The sequence below is a fragment of the Octopus sinensis genome, linkage group LG1, assembly GCF_006345805.1.
Source record: "Octopus sinensis linkage group LG1, ASM634580v1, whole genome shotgun sequence".
Taxonomy (NCBI): Eukaryota; Metazoa; Mollusca; class Cephalopoda; order Octopoda; family Octopodidae; genus Octopus; species Octopus sinensis.
Genome location: NC_042997.1, coordinates 194868479 through 194876800, shown reverse-complemented (window position 1 = coordinate 194876800; position 8322 = coordinate 194868479). Strand labels below are relative to the sequence as shown.

The 8322-nt window shown below is 35.8% G+C and overlaps 1 protein-coding gene across 2 annotated transcripts in view; it reads left to right on the top strand.

Annotated features, from left to right (window-relative positions):
• Positions 1–2571: 2571 nt before the first annotated feature.
• The window catches only part of LOC115231791, a 100575-nt gene continuing 94824 nt past the window's right edge, over positions 2572–8322 (top strand). For both annotated transcript variants that reach the window (XR_005001614.1, XM_029801755.2), the window contains exon 1: positions 2572–2755. The gene's annotated coding sequence lies outside the window, so the exon portion shown is untranslated. The remainder of the gene's footprint in view (positions 2756–8322) is intronic.

Genomic DNA, 8322 nt, shown 5'->3' with positions numbered 1-8322 from the left:
TTTTTTCATGACACAAAGAAACCGATAAAATGTTTGATAGCCTGTTATGTAGCCAACCATGCATTCAGGCATGCCGTTGCATGTACAATGGCAGACACACGCCTAAGACAAAACACGAGGGGCAGCCTCTACGTGATCGCTCGATGTGCTAGAAATAGAAGCCAAATTTCATTTCACATCTTACTGTTCTAAAATAAAGAACGTATTCGATAATGTTATTCTAGATTATGCTTAAATACACACACACACACACACACATATATATATATATATATATATATATATATATATATATACAGGATGTCCCCCAAAAATGTATACACACATTAAATAATTGTAAATTTGTTATTCTTTGTAAGCCTAGTACTTATTCTATCGTTCTCTTTTGCCGAACCACTATGTGTATACATTTTTTTGGGACACCCTATATATATATATATATATATATATACATAGCGCATTTCTCTTTCTATATATATGTATATATATGTGCGTGTGTATATATATATGTGTGTGTATATTTAAGCATAATCTAGATTATCCATTTAAGCATAAAAATGTCTTAACTTCAATATTTAATAAATTGTACCTGGGCTGGGAACAGTAGGGCTTATTGTCAAGCCAGGGCTTTTCCCTTACGGAATTTGGACAGATGTAAAAATAAAAAAAATATAAAATTTTTTGCTTGTTTTTTAAACTGGAGATAGAATGGTTTTTAAAAAGTGAGGCGGGAAGCGAGTTCCAGATGGGAATAACTTTTTTTAACAGAAGGGGTGGCCTGTACGTTGATTTGGTCTGTTAGAAACATTGAAAAAAGTGACAACACAATGTTCATTATTTTAAAATACCCAACAAAAAACAAAACAATAATAGATGGGATTGCTACGCTTGACAAGTTTTTACGCGATAGGTTTGCCTGATTAGGGCTAATCTGGCGGGTTAAAAATCAATAATTATTATTTCTAATTTAGGCAATAAGGCTTACAATTTTAAGAGAATGGGGTTGAGGTAGTCGATACAATCTACTAAATACATAATTGATACTTTATTTCATCACCCCTAAATGGATGAACGGTAAAGTTGACTTCGTTGGGATTTGAACTGGGAACGTAAAGTGCCGGAAGCAAAGACCGCAGGTCCCCCCCTCCCCTTCACTAACGATTCTGCCAACTAGAACAGTAACAACAACATTGCTCACATATAAAAGTTTGAACAGATAACATTGAATGCACACTCTAACATACCTGTATACATACATACGCGTAACAGTCAAATTGACACGAAAACAAACTATATAAAACTTTATATACATATATATATATATATTATATATATATATATATATATATATATATTATATATATATATATATGTGTGTATACATACTTTATTATGCATATATTTATACATATGTATACACACTTACACATATATAACCGTATAAACTCAATTAAACTGCTCCAATAAACACACGTACATGTAGAAGTAGGGTGACAGTGGCGGCGACACACACAGACAGATACACAAAGTAATGACCTTAAACAAGCGATACAAGCATATACTTCAGATAGTGGTTACTGTTCGGAACTGGATACATATACTGACACCCAACGTCGTATACACTTAAGCAAACAACTTTGAATACAGCATACATACATACATACACATTCACATCATACGTAGCCCACACCCCTAAAGTGTTCCCTTTCCTAATTCAATATCGGGATAAGCAAGAAAAGAGAGAATAAGTGGACCCGAAAGAAAGATGGAGAGTGGGGAAAAAAAAAACTAAATAGACAAAGAGAGTGAAAGTAGAGAGAGAAAGAAAGAGACAAAGAACTTCAACGGGAAGAACAAAGAGAATGTATGTGAAAGGAAGAGATAAAGAGAAAGAGGAAGTAATTGAAAGGGATATAAAGTGAATTGAATGAGAAAGAAAGGAAATGATAAGAGAAGATCAGAGAGAGAATGAGGAAGAGATAGAAGCCGAGTGAGGTTGGAAATGATTAAAAAAAATAAATTACAAGGAGAGATTGATGTGGATGAAGAGCGGAGAGACTGAGAGAGATGAGAGAGGAGCTTGCCGAGAAGTGTGAAGGAGGAGGATGAAAAAGATAAAAGAAAATGCGTTTGAGTGAGAAAGATGTTATAAGAAGAAGAGAAAGGGCCGTTGAGAAAGAAAATTATGTGCGCGTGTGTGTGTGTGTAATTTTTTGTATAGATATATTTATATATGAATATATATATATATTTATATTTACAAATAAATATATATATATATAATATATATATATATAAATAAATATATATAATATATATATATATATATATATAATAAATATATAAATATATATATAATATATATATATAAATATAATATATAAATATATATATAATATATATATAATATATATTTATATATAAAGAAATATATAATACACACACACACACACACAGAAAGAGAGAGAAAGGGAAACAGAAGTGAAGAGAGGGAGATAGAGAGAGAGAAGGTGAAAGAACGAGACAGAAAACGGTGGAAATAGACAAAGAAAACAGACGAAACACGCAAAACTCACGCACACATAACTAGACACAAACACGCACACATGTCATTAGTAGTAACATATAAACATATATACATGCGCTCACCTCAACGCACCATTTACCCCACAGCAGCCAACAGTTCGTGGGAATCCCCTCTACAATAATGTATGTTCGTTGATTCTCTTACTTTCTGGACAAATTCACACAACAGGTTAGATTGAATATATACTTATATATTTATATATATATATTTCTGTTTTATTTGCCTAACTTTTTCTGATAACGATCATAATTATAAACTAATTTAATCATCTTTATTACATTTCTTTCATTTACTATTTTAGACTAGATTCGAACCGTTAACCTTCATATTTATTTCATGTTTATTTTTTGTTCGTTGAAAGTTTTGTCATTTAAAAGCAGGAAAAAGAAAAAAAAAAACGAAGTTTATGTGATATTCTTTTTAAATTTGGAGATCTGTTGTCGAATTTAGTATTAAATTAATGTATCATTTTATTTTAAGCTCCTGTGTAACTTTTATGTTCAGCAATGTTATGTCCATGTATCCGTGTGTTTATATCAGTATATATTCATCAGTATTTATATATATATTTCATATATTTTTGTATGTATATATATATGTATATACCTTTATAAATCTACGTTTATATCTGAATGCATATACGTTTTATAAATGTGTATGCATGAATGCGATGCATATGTATGTGTATATATATATATATTTTAAGCGGTGCAATCAGCATGACCGCAGCTCTGAGCTGAAACTAGAAAAAAAAAAAAATATATATATATATATATATACTCTTTTACTCTTTTACTTGTTTCAGTCATTTGACTGCGGCCATGCTGGAGCACCGCCTTTAATCGAGCAACTCGACCCCAGGACTTATTCTTTTGTAAGCCCAGTACTTATTCTATCGGTCTCTTTTTGCCGAACCGCTAAGTAACAGGGACATAAACGCACCAGCATCGGTTGTCAAGCAATGCTAGGGGGACAAACACAGACACACAAACACACACACGCATACATATATACGACGGGCTTCTTTCAGTTTCCGTCTACCAAATCCACTCACAAGGCTTTGGTCGGCCCGAGGCTATAGTAGAAGACACTTGCCCAAGGTGCCACGCAGTGGGACTGAACCCGGAACCATGTGCTTAGTAAACAAGCTACTTACCACACAGCCACTCCTACGCCATATATATATGAAAGCGTGTATGTTTATACATAAGCCTGCATGGACTGGGTGTTTGTGCTTATGTATGTATGCGTGCATGTTTTTATATATATGCGTGAGCACGTGTTATGGATTCTTCACCGGTTTCGACGATGAGCATTCGGATCGACCCAATAAGTTTCTGTTCGTGTAATTAACGTGAAAGTGATTGGCTATTTCTCCAACACGTGTATCCATAACACTGAATCAACAAAGCATTGGATGACTAGGTCGAACATGGTGAATTAAAGTACATTCCTAGAGAGAAAGAAAGGATTCGATTCTTGTATTAGACTAGTACTTTATTGATCGACCACGAAAGAATGTAAGGCAACATTTACCTTAGCGGAATCTGAACTCTGTGAGAGGGACGGAACAAGTACTTCAAGACATTCTACCCGTCTGTCCGTCTGACCCTCTCTCTCTCTGAATATGTATGGGTTTTCCTATAGAATAGTCAGAAATTTTCTAGCTTGTCAACAGGTGATGGTGCGTTTACGTCCCCTTAACTTAGCGGTTCGGCAAGGGACCGATAGAATAACTAGTAGGTTTTAAAAAATAAGTCCTGGGGTCAATTTGTTTGATTAAAACCCTTCAAGGCTGTGCTCCAGCATGGCTGCAGTCAAATGACGAACATGGGAATAAAAAAAATAGAAAATCCAGAACTGAAAAGTTCAAAATGGGCGGGGATCACACATAGACACACACAACGGACTTCTTTCAATTTCTGTCTACCAAATCCACTCACAAGACTTGGCTCGATACCATAACAGAAGACACTTGCCTAAGGTGCCATGCGGCGGAACTGAACCCGGAACCATGTGGTTGGGAAGAAAGTTTCTTCTGTCCACACCGCTACGACTGCGCCAACGTAATGAATGCATGTGTGTGTATGTATAGTACGTGTGTATGAACGTTAGTTCAGACAAACATAGACCATGTGTAACTAGTTTTTAGTTAATTGAGCACTTGAGTAAACTGTTGCATGAAAATACAATTTGCGGATCTTTTCGGTTTGAACGGCAGTTTTTTCTAGCAGTGTCATATGACATTGTCACCCATAATTATGACCCTAGAATCGATCTATTGCGTTTCAATCTGTTTTAGGGTTAGGGTGGGGAGGGGGGGAAGGGTATCTTTTTCTTCTTTAGAAATGTAAATAAACCCAATGTTTCTTAAACGAGGGACATATTCATATGGCACAATGTTTTCACCTCAATAGACGTCATTGATTGGTTGAAATTGCAGAAATTGAAGGAAAAGAAAACAACAAATATCTTAGAAACTATAGACTTTTCTCAATAAAGCCAAGAGAAAAAGATGTTTTATAAACACATTCTACCAGTATACGAAGTTTAAAAGTGTTTAGTTACGTGGAAATTATTTTAAAAAACTGCCGTTCAAACCGAAAAGATCCCAATTTGCATGAGAGGAATATCGACCAGTCTTTCTACACCCATGTATCTATAATCTATCCATATCTATCTTTATTTTCACCAATCAATTTACGTCCATCTTTCTCTATCCGTCCGTCCGTCTGTCTACATATGGAAATCAATCTTTAATGTTTATGTGCATATATAAACGTTCATGCATGCTTTAATTATGCATATACATATATGTAAACATGTATACGCATACATATATGTATAACCTTTTTAATTGTGTATCTGTAAGGTTGTGTGTTCAGCAGACTTTCTGACTCAGATAGGATCAGCAAGACACTATATGACAAAGATGATCTGTTAAATTAAAGATGCATTCTTTCCAATGGGCTTGATACAATTTCCGTCTATAAAATTCTTCTCATAAGGTATTGGATTTACGCGAGAATACAGTAGAAGGCTAAGATCGGATAGAACCTGGATCTGAAGATTTGTAGATTATTTCTAGTTGGTGCATAGGTTGTGTGTGAGAATAGGTTTGTGATACGATTAAATCGGATCTTGAATCGATATCTGCTTAACCCATAATGCGCTGGGATTTGCATTTACATAGTATGGATTGCTGAGCACATTTTATGAAAATGAGACTACCGTGCACACACAAAATAGTTAAAATATCTCCTTAGTATATAATGGTGGCAAATTTTACATTATCTGAAAAGTCATTAGTTGAACTATTAGTCCTCTTGCATTCTGTGGGGTATCGAAGCGTTTGAGTGATTAGACCTCAACTAACGCCCATAAATTAAATGCATCTATCTGGGTCACGATCGTGGCCTGTCGACCTGTGCCTGACGGCCACGATCGTGGCCCGTCGCGCTTTATGTTAATGCTACTTAGCGTGCGGTCTACCGCGCTATCCGTAGTTTACGCTGTGAAATGATGTGATTTTCGTTAGGATTAGGGTTAAAATTACGCCAAATTGTAAATGGTTAGCGGACCACGCGCTAAAGTGGCACTATCTGTTCTACATACGATTGACCGAATCGGACGTTTCTGATCGCTGAATGAAGTTGGTTTGTTTTCGTTATTATGAGTATTCACTAGTTGGTGGCGGTTCGACTCATTCTGTGAAAATGTTGACACAATTTGAAAGTGTAGGCGATCTTTCGTATTGCGTACATATAATGACAGATAAAGTGAAAGGAAAGTAACTGCTAAACCATTTACATAGTAACCTAGTCGTTATTTTGTCACCCACAACGATTCAACATTATATACAAACAGAATAGAAGGAATATGGAGTTTCATCAAAAGTAAATATATATGGAACTGAGGACAATCTCTTCTGAATTTAGTTTACCCGATGCCATTTTTACATTGATGTTATTTTGGACGATCTAACCGTCATTATATGTACATAAAACGAAAGATTCCCATAATCGTGCATCTGAGTAATTTCTGTCGAACGATATGTATCACAGTGTCGGGTCTTTATTTAGGAACATAGTCATTTATTCAGAGGAGTAGGGGTCTCTTTATAGGAAAATTGTAATGGTATGGATATGTAATGCACGTGAATAATGATAGTTGGGTCAACAATGAGAGTCTGCGGAAGAGGAAGGCCGAAAAAGATGTGGGAAGAAATGGCTTGGAGTGATCTCTGGATGTAGAGCCTCACTCAGAATATGGCAAACAGCCACAAACGGAGGGAGGTTGTGTTACAACTGACTCGTCCAACTCACAACAGTATAGAAAAGCATACGTAAACCTGATTATATCACACACACACACACATTACTGGATTGGATTGCTAAATTGAGATTGTTGTAAGAGCCTGTAACTATGGTGTATTAAAGATAGATGCATGGAACTTCGTGTGCTTATTTGTCATGACAAAACAAGAGTGCTAAGTATGTCCACCATCAGCAGTTATAATCAATTGAATACAGATGTGAAACTCTTCATTTATTGACATGGACGCCTTCAGTGTAGCGACACTGCCAGAAGTTATTTTCTCTTCAATGACACTCCATATCTAAGTCTCGTGGATTCAGATCTGGTGAGTTCAAAGGCCAGATTTTCTTGGGGACAAACAGTGGTAATTTCACTTAGAAATAATTCTGCACGCTCTCTGAACCCTGTGGTTGGTGCAGAGTCATGAGTGACATAACCTCAGACTCAATGATGTTCAAATAGCCTATGTTGATGTTTGATAAAATGATTTTGCATCGCATGTCAGTCTCATGCAACAAATCAAAGCACCATCATTGAGACCGGATTCTTGATTTGCACGATAGCAAAAATTTCGAATGGCTTGAACACAATAAACCCTGCAGTTGGAACAATTAATCACTTGGCTGACTACGAATTGTCGTTGAAATTCCAACTTCTCAAGTCATGTACTTGTTGAAAAGCTTTAGGGCTCTCTCAGTTCTAATAGCTTTAGAGAGGTAGTGACTCTTTGAACGTATGGGTTCATGCCTAGATTATTTTTAACGGCCCTAGCGTATTGTTTTCCTATTCACAACAATGTTTTTTTTTTGTGTGTGTGTGTGTGTACATGCTTGATTAGCTTGGTGGATCTTTTTTAAAAAATCCAAAACATACGGTCGTTGGCGGCAGATTTACACAGACACATTATTTTGGTCAAGTCAGTCTCTTCCTACTCAGAATTTCACCTGAAGGTGCACAGGATGTTCAGGTAACTTACTTGAAGATTCTGTGCACCTACATACAGGTGAATATTATTCCTACGGGTATAATATTTGAGTAGAACCGTTCTGAGAAATTGGTAGCAAGTCTTTGAAATGGTTGACAATGAATTTCTTGCGGTATTTTGATAAAGAACCACTCCAGGTCAGTGGATTCAAATAATTGTTAGAGCGCCTGGTGAGATATCTTAAGTTGTTTAATTCCGCCTCCTGTCAAAAGAAAAAGAAAAGACAACAAAAAAAAAACTAGTCTTTCGGGAACCTAGAAAATTGGCGATAGGTTTAGAAAATCTTCAAACAAGTGCCCAAGTGTTTTCAGTTTATCACCCAATGGAAACGGAATGAAAGGGCCTTTGAAACTCTTGAGCAATCTTCGTCGGAAAGAGGTTTATACCACTTCGCCAATTTTCTTGTATATTCTACTACTTACCTCATAGAGGT